General features: G+C 50.1%; 1 long non-coding RNA gene across 6 annotated transcripts; it reads left to right on the top strand.

Annotated features, from left to right (window-relative positions):
- Nucleotides 1–919: 919 nt before the first annotated feature.
- Nucleotides 920–5,421, top strand: LOC115510007. 6 transcript variants are annotated; one of them, XR_003967568.1, is made up of 6 exons: nt 920–1,007; nt 2,807–3,039; nt 3,175–3,237; nt 3,588–3,661; nt 4,394–4,687; nt 4,924–5,421. It is a non-coding gene; the product is annotated as an uncharacterized LOC115510007 (long non-coding RNA). The 6 variants fall into 6 exon arrangements; XR_003967567.1 differs by lacking the exons at nt 920–1,007; nt 2,807–3,039 and having other exon boundaries at nt 3,115–3,237; nt 4,924–5,032; nt 5,222–5,421; XR_003967570.1 differs by lacking the exons at nt 920–1,007; nt 2,807–3,039 and having other exon boundaries at nt 3,125–3,237; nt 4,394–4,510; nt 4,988–5,032; nt 5,222–5,421.
- Nucleotides 5,422–17,378: the final 11,957 nt, after the last annotated feature.

The raw sequence follows: 17,378 nt of genomic DNA, 5'->3' as shown, positions 1-17,378 counted from the left end.
GTTGCAGCTTTTTTTTTTCTTTCCCTCAAAGACAAGGTGCTTCATTAACAAGATTTTTTTTTTTTTTTTTTCAAACACCAAGCTAGAACAACAGAAGCTAAACAAACACCATCCTTTAGAGGCTGGAGAAAGCTTCCAGAGGTGATGCAGCCATATGCCAGGAAGTAAAACCAGGGCCCAGTAAAGTCTCCCGTCTCCTCCTAAAATTAGGACTCGGTGCGCTTTCCTGTCCCACACCGTCCGTTCCCACAAAGAAAACATAGCGCCGATCGCCTGCTCTCCCTGCCCCCCGCCCCCCCACATGGACAACAGATGCCCACCTCGCGCACATCAATTCCTCCTGGCTGGGAATCTTCGATAGACACACAGGAACAAGCCAGGAATCCAAACACACTGTACTGCAGGGTCAGGGCCCAGGCTCCGTGAAAAGGGAGGGGATTTTGTTGCTGTTGTGTATGAGGCCGAAGAGGCCAAGATGCAGGGAGGGACACCCCCACGAGGGTCCAGCACTCAGGACAACAAGCCTGGGCCTCGCTGCAAGGGAGGGGCCCCCTCCCCACGCGTACAGGGAGACCAAGTGGGGGACAAGAGGTGGAGGCCGGGGCTAATCAGACTGTGCTGTCCCTCCGGGCCGCGTGGGCAGCGGCCCTCTGCCACCATCCCGTAGGGAACGCCGTCTGCCTCCGCAGGTGCTGCTTTGGGGGGGACGGGCATGTCTGTGGTGGATCTCGTGTGCCACTAGCTTCACGACCCGATGAGGAAATGAAATATGCCACTGGTGCGCGTGGTGGATTTTAACCCAGGATTAAAGCTTGTTGCATAAGCAGCTGTGGCTTCCTCCCCGCCTCCCCCCCCCACCCCGATCACTTGATCACTTGAAATGTTTTCTGGGGCAAAGAGCAGGAAGCTGCTGGCTTTTTCTGCCAGCTCTGCTCCGTTTGAGGAATGCTGTTGGTAGGTCTGAGGTTATCAGAAAGACGGCGATTTGGCTGGGGACAGAGACAAAGGTATGGTGGCAGATGGAATCCTGGGAGGGACAGGGATTGAAAAGGAAGCCCCGGGCAGGCCTACTAAGGGCCAATCCTGGACTCGATGGAATGTGGCCGATACGCAGGAAATAAAGAAACCGAATGTTGCCAGCCTCCATCTAGAGATCATTCAGTGGCCCTTCTCAGACACCCCCTGCACAGAGTAGCCCCAACAGCGAGGGCTGTTCACCCTGGGCCTGCCACGGTGCTAAATCAGCGCTTTGCACTGACTGACTCCGTGAGGCAGGGAGCATTGTTAGAGATCCGGAACCGAGCCCAGAGAGGTGAAGTGAGCTGCACAAGGTCACACAGCTGGCAAGTGCCAGAAACCAGACTTCCAACCCAGTTAGGACTCCACATCCCTAAATTCTGTACCTTCACCTGCCTCTAAAGAAAGGAACAAAAGGGGCGCCTGGGTGGCGCAGTCGGTTAAGCCTCCGACTTCAGCCAGGTCATGATCTCGCAGTCCGTGAGTTCGAGCCCCGCGTCAGGCTCTGGGCTGATGGCTCAGAGCCTGGAGCCTGTTTCCGATTCTGTGTCTCCCTCTCTCTCTGCCCCTCCCCCGTTCATGCTCTGTCTCTCTCTGTCCCAAAAATAAATAAATGTTGAAAAAAAAAAAAGAAAGGAACAAAAGAGAAAGCGAACCAAGAAGAGCAGAAACAAGGCTAAAATCTACCAAGAGCAACTGACCAGTGTTTTCTTTTAGGAGACCGACTCCACTGAGAAGTTTTAAGTACTGAAGGATAGAGGTGGGATACCTTCAGCTCAGACTCATTTAAGGCCCAGAGAAAGCTCCTCTCTCCGTACAAACCTCCACCAAGATGTTAAGGGGAACTCTCTGCCATCTCTAAAATCAGGTTTTTAGGGGCACCTGGGTGGCTCAGTCGGTTAAGCGTCCGACTTCGGCTCAGGTCATGATCTCGCGGTCCATGAGTTCGAGCCCCGCGTCGGGCTCTGTGCTGACAGCTCAGAGCCTGGAGCCTGTTTCAGATTCTGTGTCTCCCTCTCTCTGACCCTCCCCCGTTCATGCTCGGTCTCTCTCTGCCTCAAAAATAAATAAACGTTAAAATACATATATTTTTTAATAAAATAAAAATAAATAAAATCAGGTTTTTATATTCCTTGAAATCAGTGGTTCTCAATGAGGGGTGGTTTTGCTCTCCCCTCCCCCCTCCCCCCGCCAGGGGATATATGGCAATGTCTGGACACTTCTGGGTTGTCACATTTGGGGGGAGAGGTCCTAGTGGCATCTAGTGGGCAGAGGGGAGACCAGGGACGTTGCTAACCATCCCCCAACAAGGATCTATGCTATCCACAACGTCCACAGTGCTGAGGTAGGGAAACCTTGGCTTGAATGCAAAGGAAGAAAAAAATCCAAGCACCCAACCACCGTGGAGCTGGATGGAAAAGCCAGGACAGGGGCGCCTGGGTGGCGCAGTCGGTTAAGCGTCCGACTTCAGCCAGGTCACGATCTCGCGGTCCGTGAGTTCGAGCCCCGCGTCGGGCTCTGGGCTGATGGCTCAGAGCCTGGAGCCTCTTTCCGATTCTGTGTCTCCCTCTCTCTCTGCCCCTCCCCCGTTCATGCTCTGTCTCTCTCTGTCCCAAAAATAAATAAACGTTGAAAAAAAAAAAATTTAAAAAAAAATAAAAAAAAAAAAAAAATAAATAAAAAAAAAAAAAAAGCCAGGACAGGCCTAAACAAGCAGGTTCCGAGGTGATATGAATAAGCAATGAACTAATAAAAATAGACTAAAACATGTCTCTCTTACTATTCCCAGGGGATGGAGAGACTCAGAGAACAGAATCAGGCTCACAGAAGCCAGGCAGAGTGTGTCGGTGATAAAGCTGGCCTCAAAGGAGAGGAAGGGCTGACCCGGCTCCCTTCCCCAGGCACCTCGCCGCCGAGGCCTGGCCTCATGGAAATGGCTCTCTGCTCCCGCTGGCCAGCGGCCAGGCCAACAGCAGCCTCGGCAAGCTGCATCCCCAGATAGCCTCTTCACGGACTAGGAAAGTAAGTGTACTTGGGAGTTATCTGCCTTAAGCTAGCAGCAGGCCGCCCCATCCGTTAGGGGAGGCGGGCCGGATTGAGGCAGGGAAGTGTTTTAAATATCTTTTGTTTTGTTCCTTTTCGGCCAACTTCGGGCAGGGCGACAGAAGGGCTCACCTTCAGATCATGGAGCTGAAGGAGTCATGTTACAGCCACAAAGAGGTAATTAGGATTTGTCCCTACCTTGGAGAAAAGGTGCCCTCTGGAAGGTCTTTTTTTTTTTTTTTTTTTTTAACTTCTTCCTAGGAGAGACTGGCAGGATTAAAAAAAATGGACGGGGGTGGGAAGGGCAGGTGGAAAGGGCTGGGGCGTGGTGGGGGGGGGATGGTTCATGACCATCAGGCAGATGGCCTCAGTGTGGGTAGCGCGAGACTTAAAGGATGCGGGAAGAAAATGCAAATCAGAAGGAAGATTCAGGACCTGCCCTCACCTGCTCTTTTTACTTCCTAGTAATTACCGTTATGGAAAGAAGAGCGCATACTTATTGGCTGTTTGTTTCTTTCTCCCACTAGACCCGTGGCGATGTCGGGAGACGTTTTAGGTTGTCCGATCTGGAGGAAGGGCGGGTGCTACTGAGATCCAGAAGGTACAGACCAGGAATGCTGCCAAACACAGGGCAGCCCCCCCACACACACACACACACACAACCGAAAACTAGCCAGCCCCAAGTATCCCTAGTGCCTTGAGGCTGAGAAAGCCTGCCCCAAACTGAGAGCTTCACCAAGGCAGAGCCTTGTCCGAATTCTTCACCACGGTGCCCTCAGTCTAACGCTGTGTGTCAGAGCTCAATTAATTAAACACCATTTCCCACCAGGACAGGTGCACTAGTCTCCTATCCGAGCCCCCTGTATCTGCCCTTGGCACATGCTTGTGGGGAGAAGGATGTGTGGGAAGAAACTGGGGATTTGTACACACACACACAAAGAGGCTGCAGGCCTTTGAAAAGAAGTCAGACCTTGGCCCTCCTCTGCTCAAAAACCATCAACAGATCCCACCTCATTCAGAGTAAGAGCCCAAGTGCTAAAAATGGCCCACTGGATCAGTGCCCTACTCTGGATCCCTGACTCCCTGTCCTGCCTAACCTTAGCCTCGGGGCCTTTCCCCTGGATCTCCCACAACCCCTCCCCCCCAGCCCACCTTCCTGGTCCCCAAACCACCTAACACAAGCCCTTTTCCCTCCTCAGGGTATCAGCCTTCCCGCCTTCTCTTCTGCGTACCCCCTCCCTGCTCCCTCCCGGATGCCTCCCCATCAGAACCCTGGCTCCGTGGCCAGCCCTCTTTTTACACTTTAACCTTTTCTCTTTCTTTCCACATCAAGAGGCAGAACTGTGCAGTGATTGCGTACGTGGCAGCTGGCCTCAGACTGTCTGACGTCTGGGTGTGAATCCAGCTGTCCCACTGGCCTGGGCAGCTAGGCTGGGCAGCCTTGCTTGAGGTATGAGATTCTTTGGGACTTGATTTCCTCATCTGTGCAATGGGAGCCATAATAATACTGATAATAATACCCACCTGGAAATTCACTGACTCCGTGTTGTCAAGCACGGGTAGCCACACACACAGTGAACACTCATGAGGTTGCAATTAGGATTTCCCTCTGCTCACTCTTAAAAAGGTAATTTCTGGGGGCGCCTGGGTGGCGCAGTCGGTTAAGCGTCCGACTTCAGCCAGGTCATGATCTTGCGGTCCGTGAGTTCGAGCCCCGCGTCGGGCTCTGGGCTGATGGCTCAGAGCCTGGAGCCTGTTTCCGATTCTGTGTCTCCCTCTCTCTCTGCCCCTCCCCCGTTCATGCTCTGTCTCTCTCTGTCCCAAAAATAAATAAACGTTGAAAAAAAAAATTAAAAAAAAAAGGTAATTTCTGAATGCCTCCAAGTCATTTCTCTTCCTTTTCTCAACATCGAACGTCCCAAAGAAGCACAAGGATACATCCTGGTAGCTGGCACGTTCTAAGCATTGTCAGGTACTGTTGTAAGCAATTTCCATAAACTAACCAATCACCCTCACAAACCTGTGTGCAATGGGCACCTTAGAGTCATCAACCCATTTCCCAGATGAGGAAGCTGAGGAAGTATTCATAGCCTCCTTCTCTTTCCATCTCCTTCTGCCTGCTCCTCACTTTTTCCTCAACGCCTTCCAATTATTTACCCAGAAATTGCCGTGCCATCAATAAGGGACGGATTGAGTAAACATGGTCCTGCCATACAGACAGAAGATTCTACAGCTGTGGCCCAAGAATCTGGGAACTCTTACGTACCGATACGGAACACTCTCTAAGACCCATTCTTGAGTTGAAAAACAAAACAAGAACAGTATGTGAAATATGTCATTAAAAAAAAAAATAGGCAAACCTCTGTGTCTTTTTCTTAACAGGTTTGCTTATTGGGGAGCTGGCTCAGTTGGGAAAGCATGCGACTCTTGATCTCGGGGCTGTGAGTCTGAGCCCCACGTGGGGTGTAGAAATTACATATATACACATGTTTGCTTCTTATGCACTGAATTTCTTGGAAGCATACTTAAAAAATTGCTAACACTTTGCATCCAAAGGGTCCTGGGTGGCAGGAACGGGAAGGAGATTTTTTTACTGCTGTCTCTTTTGAATTTCAACCACGCGAATGTACTACTTCTTCCAAAATATATCAGTAAATGTAATAGAGTATTAGGAAAATTGTGGAAGGCTATGAAATAGGCAAAAAAAAAAAAAAAAAAAAGATTAATGGGTAGCCTGTTCTGGTGCGTTGGGTTACCTGCACTTTTGTTTCTGAGCTTTTCACAGCTCAGCCACTGGTAGAAAACCAATAGTAATGCAAGACACTCTTGTCCATAGACATGCAAATTAAGTCCCTGGAATGCGATGGATTACTGCCTGGTGGATCTGGGGGAGTTTTGCTAGTTTTCACATCTATTCATAAATGCGTATCAGCATGCCTTGTATGAGCCCTGCTCTGACTCCGTCTTTGAATCGGTCGTCCGATCATCGTCCGTGTGTCCTCATTAATGATGAGTTACGTAAAATACATAAAACAGGTTCATTTTATATTTGTACGTGGCTGGTTAAAATGAATTATTTTAAATCGTAATTTCTTTTAAAAGAAAAACAAGTCCTCATTCACTTCCAAGAACGAACTCCAACTTAGTCTTGGGTCCACTGTTTGTTCGTTGACCTCATGCTAACATCTGATGCTGAACACCTCAGAGTTTCCAAAACACTTCCCTGCCCAGCGACTGCTGCTCTGACTGCTGGAGCTCCTCTCCCTCCAGACTCTGTTCCCTCCTGGCCCTCAGGCTCTTTATCTGGGCCAGCCTGTTGGGGGCAGGGTGGGGGAAGGGGTCCATTCCAAGCTTCCTCTCTAAATAACTTGAGCAAGTTAGTTCGCCTTTTCCTGCCTCCGTTTCCAAGTCTGAGAAACGGGATTATAGTCCTTGCATCAGACATTGTGAGGATGATTTAACACAGGCACAGAGTACGTGCTCGAGAAACGTTAGATGGTTTTTCTTTCCTTGAAACCGTATCTACCACAGCAGATTCTCCCCTGAACCCCAGACCTTCTATCTAACTCCTGGGCAAGCATTTTCTTGTTGTTGATTCAGGCAGTCTACAAATAGGTTGGAGCACTTCCTCTACCCCTAAGCACCAGATTGTCTCTTGCTCCTGTGTTCAAGGACTGAACAAGGGAGGTAATGAACGATTAAATAAATACATGAATAAGATTAAAAATAGCCTTAGGTGACCAGCAGAAGAGCCGCGTGTGGAATGCACTCAGGGCCAAGTGCCCAGGCTGCCCCGTGGTTGGGATGAGGGCTGTTTGGGGTGGTTGATTCTGCGGACCAGGCCGAGGAGCCCTGCGGAGGGGCTAGTTTGAGGGAGTCAAGAAGTTGGGTTTGCTCTGCTCAGTAAGAGGTCCCAGCAGCCCCCACGCTAGAGGCCAATGCTATGTTATGAAGAAAAGCAGGGTGAGAGTATAGAGAAGTGACAGGATGGGGGTGTCTGCTTTAGACAGGTAGAAAGGGCTCCAGTGAGGCTGTGACATTGGAGTTGAATGAAGGAGATAAGAGCCTTCCTGGTGGAGGTAATAGCATGTACAAAGGCCCCGAGGCAAGCCTGAGCTTGGTAACTTGGTGTTTCTGAGGAACAAAAAGAGGCCAAGTGTGGCCGCTGTGAAAGGAGGTGCAAAGGAGTTGAGCATGGAGGTAAAGGCAAGGCCATGGTCACTATTCCGTGTGCAACGCTTCCGTTACTCGTACTGAAAATATTCCAGAATGTTCTTTTACCTTCCCATACACCTGCCAAACAAAGCATTTCAAAACACATGTTGGCTACGATCACTTTTCCTGATGTTTTCAAAAAACCTTCAGCAATTCTCCACTCATCAGTGCAACCCAGACTTCGCCTATCGGGACCCCTTTATCTGATTCCACACTTGACTTCCCCCTCACCTCCCTCTATTGTTCAGTGAATCTGGCAAGCATGCCCCAAGTAGGCCCCACCTTGGTTCCTTCTCCAGGTATCTCTTGTTGGAATAACACCCACCCTTCAAATCCCAGTGTCCTTCCTTCTTTCTCACCTGGGAGCCTTCCTGGCTCGTTACCTCCTACTCCACCAGAGCACATACCCCCCCACCACCACGCCCTGCCCATGGGACTTAGCGTGGGGGCTGCTGGGACCTCTTACTGAGCAGAGCAAACCCAACTTCTTGACTCCCTCAAACTAGCCCCTCCGCAGGGCTCCTCGGCCTGGTCTGCAGAATCAACCACCCCAAACAGCCCTCATCCCAACCACGGGGCAGCCTGGGCACTTGGCCCTGAGTGCATTCCACACGCGGCTCTTCTGCTGGTCACCTAATCCCTCTGATGGGTGCCACCGCCCTGCTCATAGGACTGCTACTGTCTCTCCCCAGTGGTTCTCAATCACTCCCTATAGACTTGCCTGGGAATTCTGCTCTAATTCTCCGGGAGTGTGTGTTTTACCTCCCAGGGAATCCCACTGTGCAGTCAAGGCTTTGAATCCTGTTCCAACTGGTCTCCTGCGGGAGGGACCAGATTAACAAGACATCACCTGCCTTCCCAAAGCCCTCTATGGGCAGCACTATTCATGATAGAGCCAAAAGGTGGCAACCACCAATGGTCCATCCACGGATGGATGGACAAATGGAGAAATACCGCACACAAGGGAATGTTGCTATCATTCAGCCGTAGAACGGAATAAAGTGCAGCTACACAGAACAGCGTGAACGAACCTTGAAACCAGTGTGCTCTCTGTCAAGGAAGCCAGTCAACGAAAGCCACATATTGTTTGATTTCATGTCTACGACGTGTCCAGAATAGGCAAGTCCAAAAGAGAGAGTCTCACTTAGGATAAAATCCCAAATCCCCCACAGGGCCTTCCCCTCAACTCCTACCCATTTCCTTCCCCCCTGCCCCCTGCACTCCGGCCACCTGCCTGCCACCTGGCTGTTTCTCAATGCAACTTTTGCTTTTTGGGGTCTCTCTTTTGACCTTGAAGCTTATAGGTATTCGTATCTCGCTCTTTATTTATTTATTTATTTATTTTTGTGTTTATTTTTGAGAGTGGGGACGGGCAGAGAGAGGGGGAGACACAGAATCCAGAAGCCAGCTCCAGGCTCCGAGCTGCCAGCACAGAGCCCGACACAGGGCTCGAACTCACAAACCGGGAGATCATGACCTGAGCCGAGGTCAGACGCCTAACTGACTGAACCATCCAGGCAGCCCTGTATCTCGCTCTTAAGTCTCCCTTGTTATGTTATAAACTCCAGGAGTGTAGAACGGTGTCTTGCAGATCGTGGGGCCCCTTCAGCAGACCATGACTATTAAGATAACTCAGTGCTTGATGAATGACTAAGGAAACAACGGATCCATTCATTCATTCCACATGGTTAGATCCACTTTCTGGCATCATGCCTTCATACCTTCCTATTTTCTTTTCTTTTTTTTTTAAGTAAACTCTACCCCCAACATGGGGTTTGAACTCACGACCCCAAGATCAAGAGTCATATGCTCTACGGACTGACCCAGCCTGGTGCTCCTATACCTTCCCATTTTGAATCACAGCCTTTCATTCACCTGCTCAAAACCCTCAGATGGCTTCCTGAGACTTTAGAACAGGAGTCTATAAACTGTGGCCCTCGGGCCAAATCACCTGCCCACCACCTGTTTTCCTCTAGCCCTCGAGCTAAGAATGTTTTGTTTTGTTTTGTTTTGTTTTACATTTAAAAATAGTTGGGGGGGGCGGTGCCTGGGTTGCTCAGTTTTTTAAGCATCCAACTTTGGCTCAGGTCATGATCTCACGGTTCATGAGTTTGAGCCCCGCATCAGGCTCTGTGCCTGGAGCCTGCTTCGGATTCTGTGTCTCCCTCCCTCTCTGCCTCTCTCTCTCTCTCTCTCTCTCTCTCTCTCTCTCTCAAAAACACTAAAAAATTTTAAAAAATAAAAATAGTAAAAGTAGTTGGAAAAAGGGGTACCTGGCCAGCTTAGTGGGTGAAGCATGCGACTCTTGATCTCGGGGTTGTGAGTTCGAGCCCCACATTGGGTGTAGAGAGTACTTAAAAATGAAATCTTAAAAAAAAAAAAAATGTTGAAAAAAAGTAATAAAAGTTTGGGGCACCGGTGCCAGGCTGGCTCAGTAGGTAGCGCATGTGACTCTCAATCTCAGGGGCGTCAGTTCAAGCCCCGCGTGGGCATGGAGCCCCTAACTAAATAAATGAAAGTAACTTGTCGCATGCATAAATTATACGAAATTCGAATTTTTTAGTGTCCGTAGTAGAGTTTTACTGGCACAAAACCACAGGCTCTCATTTATTTGCTGTCTATGGCTGCATTTGTGCTACAAGGGTAGGGTCGAATAGCTGCCAACAAGAGACCATACGTGGCCCTCAAAGCCCAAAACATGGACTATCTGGTCCTTTACAGAAAACCTTTGCAACCCCCCCCCCCACTTTCAGAAGAAAATCCTGTGTCTGAACAGGGCCGGCAGAGCCCTATGTGGGCCGGTCCCCTGTTCTCTGAGCTCATCTCAAGGGACCTCCCTCCTTCCCTGTGTTGTGGCAACACCGGCCTCCTTTCTCAGCTCGTCCAGTACTTTCCAGGATACTTCCCACCTCAGGTCCTGTGCCCCTCCCACCTGGAACGCCTTCATTCGCAACAAAGAAGCGCCTTATGTCTTTGCCGGCTTATTTTTTATCTGTAGACAAAGGCAGGGACTTTGTGTATCCGTTCACCAGTATTCCCTGGGCCAGCACAGGCCTGGAGCGTAGTAGTTGCTCAATAAGTATTTGTCCACGGACTCGCATTTTCTTCTTACACAAGATCTACACAAGATCTCCAGCAGATCCACCATGGCCCTAATTTGGTTTTGCACAATCAGGTAGAACGGTATGAAGTTACAATTTGTACATGAATTTAAAAAGTCGCATTACTGAAACCGGTAATTTCATCCATGGCGATATGTAGAAATATACATCAACTAATTCTCCCCCTCAACTGTTTACTGCACTCCAGCCACCCTGACCCACTTTGGAGTCCTCAAAATGTGCTGGCTGTCTCCTGCCAAATAGAGCCCACCCCTCATGGACCTTTGCACATGCTCTTTCACTTTGCATCCAGGACCAAATGTCTCCTCCTCCAGGAGGGCCCCTGGGGTCACATCTTGTCGCAACAGTGGTTTCATTACCTTCCCAGCACTTAGCAGCACATTCAAAAACTAGGTGTTGTGTTCGCTTTTCAAGGAAACTTGTCGTTTTCTTATCGGCTGTCGTGACCCCAGCATCTAGAGCTGGTCTCTCACTGGGGAATCACTCAATGTTTGCTCACTTGAGTGAATGCAATCGCTTGATCTCCTGTACATACTTTTTAAGTAGTTTGCTTAAGACCGGGTACAAAAAGAGGCCCAACACGTACTTGCTAAGTAACTGGAGTGACTTCTGTGGGCTTTGGCCTCCTCCTACAGCCACCCCTGCCTCCATCACCCTCCTCATTGTCATGACAACATCATCAGCACCAGCACGGCACTTTGGGAGCCTTCCCAGGTCAGGCATCGTTCTGAGCACATTTTATGTATTAATTAGCTCAGCCAAGAGCTCTGTGAACCAGGTACTACTCCCGCCTTCATTTTACAGATGAGGAAACTGAAGCACAAAAAGATTAAGGTAAATTGACCCGTCTGAAAAAGCAAGACGTTCATAAGAAAAACGAAGTCCAAGCCCTCTCGGCCTCTAAAATTCCAAGAAAGGACTACTTTGGAGAAGGGGGACCAAAACAGACAGGAAACGCCAAGGCAATCAGGAACCGATTTAGCAACAACAACAAAAAGACACCAAGGACAAAGAAATCTCAGACTCGGGGCGGACTTGACCAAAACTCAACGCCCAGGAGCTCTCAGGTCACCAATCTCCCTCCCAGGTATTTTCCTTTGCAGCTCTGAAGCCCCAAACCTGGGCGTCACCCTTGACCTCTCCCTCTCCCAGCTCCCACCCCGGAGCCTTGCGGGATTTACCTTTGCAGCCTCTTCCACTGCCGACTCCGGCCGCGTAGCTCCATTCTGCAGAGCTGGTGGCCAGCTCCAGAGCCACCATTATCTGTTATCTGGGCAGGAAGGGAACAGCCTCCCACCAGCCCCCAGGCCCCAGTCTGATCCCATCCCCCACCCGAAGCAGCCCGAGGGAGCTTTTGAAATTTCAATTTGGGCCCGGACACACACCCCTCCCCACCCCCACTTGTAAACCCCTTCAAAGGTTTGCCATTGTTCTCAGGCGAAAGTCTCGAATTCTTAACTGAGCTTTAGGGGGCCTGCAGGATTCCCTTCTGCAGCTTCCTCTCAGGTCTCTGACTTCCGGCCAGATCCCAGCCTGCTTGGAAGGCTCTTGAAGCCAGGCTGGCGCGGTCCAAATCCTGACCCTGCCACTCACTCACTGTGTGACCTTGTGCAAGTAACTTAACCTCTCTGGGCCTATAAAACGTGGATAACACCTCCCAGAGTGTCCTCAGAATTAAATTAGTTCCTGTATGGGGCGCCCGGGTGGCTCAGTCGTTAAGCGTTCGGCTCAGGTCCTGAGTTTGAGCCCCACGTTGGGCTCAGAGCTGCCTGCTTGGGAACCTCTCTCTCTCTTCCGCCCTTACCTTGCTCTCTCTCTCTCACTCTCTGTCAAAATAAATAAACTTTAAAAAAATAATTAAATTAGTTCCTGTAGTAAAAGAAATTATTTAGCGGAGTTTGGCTCAGCTATCACTGCTATTATCAGGAACTCCTACTCATTCAAAATCCAGCACAAAATTAGTTTCAGGGTAGGCTTCATGGGCCCACTTCCCAAATGAATCAGACACTCCTACCTTACTGTATGTTGCCCTCGTGGTGTTCGTGGCATCATCATTTAATACCTAATACGTGTTTAATAACTGAGTTTATATTCCTATGATTGATTTCTTACTTACTGTCTGTTTTGTCCAATCCCGTATCTCTCTGGCATAGAGCAGGTGCTCAAAAGTAATTTGGTGAATGCTGAAGGGGAAATGGCTGGATGAGTCAACTGCAAGGATGCCCAGATCGCTAATTTTCAAGTCAAAGAAATTAGGAAAGCTGAACTTCCATGAGGATGCAAGAAAACTGCAGCCTGGTGGGGGTATCTGGGTTACGAAGGGAAGCGACAGTGATTGACAAGTAAAGTGAAATTGGGTGTGGCCCATAGGAGCTGCCCCCAGGCCCTGCTCAGGCTATACCACAAGGTGTCCCTTTGGAACCAGAGCTGCTGAGGGGTCAAAGTCCCCTGGCTGATGTGGCGGGCTACCCTGGGACACGTGGCTGCAGAAACCGCCTGGCTGCTAAGCCTTCCCGGCATTGTCCCTTCTCGCTGCTCTTACCCACCCGTTCTGTGCACCAGCCCCAGGAGCAGACTTACCCTGATGCCTCTAGTCCCGGGTTTACCCCAGGCCTCCACCGGCTTGACATCAGAAGCCCTGCAGAGTGGCCAGACTTAGCAAATAAAAATACAGGGTGCCCAGTTAAATTTGAATTTCAAATGAATGAACAATTTTCTAGTCTAAGTATACCCTGTGTTTAATCTGGCATCCCTAAGGCTCTGGCCCTATCAAACCCTCCCCAGCAGTGTCAGCTCTCAGTTAACTTTCTGTTTTGGAGCCCTGAGCTTTGGAAGGGAGACTCAGCCTCTCCAGTGTGTTTCTGCCTCTGGGTAAGAGAATTAACAGTATCAGCCATGTAGGGAGGGGGTAGACACTACAGGTCTGGCAACCTAGTACAGATGCCAGAAAGAACCACCAGTAAAGGGGTGGCTCAGTCGGTTGAGCGTCCGACTTCGGCTCAGGTCACGATCTCGAGGTCCGTGGGTTCGAGCCCCGCGTCGGGCTCTGGGCTGACAGCTCAGATCCGGGAGCCTGCTTCCGATTCTGTGTCTTCCTCTCTCTCCGCCCCTCCCCTGCTCATGTTCTGTCTCTCTCTCTCTCAGAAATAAATAATAAACGTTAAAAAAGAAACTAAAGGGAAACAAAAGAACGAGTATGGCCATTCTTCTCCTCCGTTCTTCTGGACTCCATCTCCTAGGGTCCTCACCACAAACCCTTCTCAGTTACGCAGCAAGGATGAATGAACCCATTTTACAGAGGAGAAATTCAGGCGGAGGGCCAATAAGCAAAGTCCCCCGTCTTTAGGATTCTCAGGCTAAAGCTCTTCTTGAATCTGTATCAGACGTGAATGTGCAGTAGGCTAGAAGCTACAGAAGGACAGGGACCTGTCTTTGGTTTTGGTGGTGGACCCGTGGAGCCCAACACGGTGCCTGGCCCTTAGTGGCCACTGGATACCTGTTTATGGAACGAATGAATACAAACCCAGCAGAGTCTCCAGGACACGATAAGAGGGCGAACGCTCTTGTGCGCTCTCTCCGTCTCCCCCTTCCTCTCTCTCTCTCTCTCTCTCCATGTTCTGGGTCTTGAACCCAGGTCTGCCTCCCTGTGTTGTCTCCACAACACCAACTGTATGGAGGGCGGGGAGGGGGGTGGTTACGTTTAAGCAGCTTCCTGGTTTTTCTTCGGAGATGAAGCAAAATGACAAAACGGAGCTTCAAAAGGAAAGAAACATGACCAGGGAATGTCAAAACAGCCTCGCTGGTTGTTTTCTTGCTGGGGAGAATGGACTTCAAGAACTCAATGCAACACCGTTGCATTCGGTAGTCATTAAACAGCTGCCATACCTTCCCATTTGCTGGCAAATCGCCCTGAAACAAAAAGGGAATAAATGAATACCCGGGAGAAAAGGATTTTCTAGGGTATCTGAGGAGATGTGTTAAATCCAACCCAGAGAACCCTGTGAGAATATGGAGCCACAGGACGGACTTGCTGATGACCTCCCTTGGAGAATCAGTCACCAGGGAAACAGGCACCTGCTAGGCCTGTTCTTAGTTGCCCCCACCTGGACCTGAAGCCTGACTCAGGGGATTATTTTCTATTTCCCACTGATGTTTTCTTTTATCGGTGGTAGGGATGAGATGGCCATGAGGGGTGGTATAAAAGTTGAGAGTTTGAGACCCATTGAATCAGGACCTGGGCTCTTTGTAACTAACCGGAAGTGACCGGCAGCCATTTTCGCTAAGTTCTCCCCTTTGGGATGCTTCCCCCATAACCAATGCGAGCCTGGTCACGGGTCTCAGTCTGACCAGTGGGCATTGCTGTGTGGACTTCCCCTAACAGGCTCTGCTGGAGAGGCCCTTCAGCTTCTCAGAGAGGCCTTATCCGGAGATGGCCAGCCCCACCCAGCAGTCTACGACGTCACTCTGTTGTACCCAGCACAGCGGTTATCAGCAATCACATCACGTCCTCCTCCTATTTATTGACTTGGCTCTCAGTCTCCCAGCTGGGCCATCAGCACCAAAGACCGGATGCTGCCTGACTAGTTCTCTCTGGACCCCCAGCCCCTCAGCAGGCACCAAGGCAGGATGAATACCAGTAATTAAATAATGACTGCCTGCTAACTATGCCTGCTAACAGCTTTCAGATTTTTTTTTCATAGATGAAGCCATTGAACCCTCGCAGCATTGTGAGACAGGTAGCTTGATTAAGATGCTTTGCACTGGCTGTTCCCTCTCCTTGGAATGCCCTTCCCTCAGATGTCCACAGGACTCACCCCCTGTCTTCATTCAGGACTCTGCTCAAATGTCACCCACTCAGAAGCCTTCCTTCGCACCCTCCCGAAAGCAGCACCCTCACTCCCATACCCTGCTGTTAGGGATTGAACTGTGTTCCCCTCAAAAAAGGTATGTTCAACACCCCAGTAGCTCAGAATGGGGCCATTTTGAAAATAGGATCTTTGAAAATAGGAGAATGGGGTCATGTGGGTGACCTAATCCAATATGACTGCTGTCTTTTTGAAAACTTTTTTTAAATGTTTATATTTGAGAGAGAGAGACAGAGCGTGAACAGGGGAGGGGCAGAGAGAGAGGGAGACACAGAATCCGAAGCAGGCTCCAGGCTCCGAGAGCTGTCAGCACAGGGCCTGACGCGGGGCTTGACCTCACAGACCGCGAGATCACGACCTGAGCCGAAGTTGGACACTTAACCAACTGAGCCACCCAGGTGCCCCTGACTGCTGTCTTTATATAATAAAGGAATTTGGACACAAAGACAGAGAGGCACAGAAGAAAGACAATGTGAACATACAACATTGGAGTGAAGTATCTAGAAGCCAAGAAAAGCCAAAATCACCTGAAAACCAGCAGCAGCTAGAAAGAGGCTAGAGCTCTACGGGTTTAGGACAAGCAGCGTCCAGCCCACAGTTTGGTTCCAGACTTCTGGCCTCTAGAGCCGTGTGGGACCCAATAAATCTCTGCTGTTTCAAGCCACCCAGTTTGGCCCAGTTTGCAGTACTTTGTTACGACAGTCTTAGGCCTCGGATACACCTGCTCTATTTTCCTTCCTTGCTCTGATCACCACCTGCCACTGAATGTATTCATTCATCTATTTGCTCCCGGCGCCCACAAGGAACACCAGTCTCAAGGTTTGCGCATCTGTTACAAGGCCTGGCATTTACGTGTTCCTTCAAGAAGTGTTTATTGAGTGGGGCGCCTGGGTGGCTCAGTTGGTTGAGCGTCCGACTTCAGCTCGGGTCATGATCTCACGGCTCGTGGGTTCGAGCCCCGCGTCGGGCCCTGTGCTGACAGCCTGGAGCCTGCTTCGGATTCTGTGTCTCCCTCTCTCTCTGCCCCTAACCCGTTCGCATTCTGTCTCTGTCTCTCTCAAAAATAAAAATAAACATTAAAAAAAATTAAAAAAAAAAAGAAGTGTTTATTGAGTGTCTACTATGTGCCAGCTCCTGCTGTAACTGGGGGGGATGCAGCTGTGAGCGTGATAGACAAACACAAAGATCCTTGGCTTTTTAAAGCTCATGGTCTAGTTAGAAGAGATAGGTACTAGGGAGGCCTGGGTGGCTCAGTCACTTAAGCGACCCCGACTTCGGCTCAGGTCATGATCTCGAGGTTTGTGAGTTCCAGCCCGGTGTCGGGCTCTGTGCTGACAGCTCGGAGCCTGGAGCCCGCTTCCGATTCTGTGTCTCCCCCTCTCTCTGCCCCTCCCCCGCTCCCACTCTGTCTCTCTTGGTCTCAAAATCAAATGAACATTAAAAAAATTTTTTAAAAGCGACAGATAATAAGCAAACAAAAAATGGTAGCGAGCACTGTGGAGAAAAATATAGCAGGAAGGGAGGCGGGGAGTTTGGGGCGGGCGGCAGTGATAGTCAGGGTAGACAGAGGCCGCTGCGGGAGGGAGGTGACAGCTGAGTCAAGACCTGAACAAGGTGAGGGAGGAGGCATGGGGGTGGCTGAGGAGGTCATTGCAGAGAGGGCAGTGGTTCCCAGCCTGGGCGATTTTGACCCACAGACGACGTTTGGCAATTTCTGGAGCTCTGGAGGTGAGCGTCGATCATGGCACAGTCCACACAGCCCAAGGCCAAGGGGTCCGGCGGTGAGAAGCCCCGTCCTGAGGGTCTCCTGTGCGGGTGTGTGTGCGGGAGTTGAGTGCTGGAGGAACCGCAGGGAGCTTGCTGTGCCGGAAGGTTTGGTTCCCTGGGAGGAGACAGAGGTGGCTGAGGTCAGAGGGCACCAAGGAACAGGAGGGTCTTTTAGGCTGTTTTAAGGAGTTCCGTTTTTTTTTTTTTTTTTTTTTTTAAAGTTTTTTTTTTTTTTTTTTCAACGTTTATTTATTTTTGGGACAGAGAGAGACAGAGCATGAACGGGGGAGGGGCAGAGAGAGAGGGAGACACAGAATCGGAAACAGGCTCCAGGCTCTGAGCCATCAGC

Source organism: Lynx canadensis, chromosome A3 (genome assembly GCF_007474595.2).
Source record: "Lynx canadensis isolate LIC74 chromosome A3, mLynCan4.pri.v2, whole genome shotgun sequence".
NCBI lineage: Eukaryota > Metazoa > Chordata > Mammalia > Carnivora > Felidae > Lynx > Lynx canadensis.
This window is presented reverse-complemented; position numbering and strand designations above follow the sequence as displayed.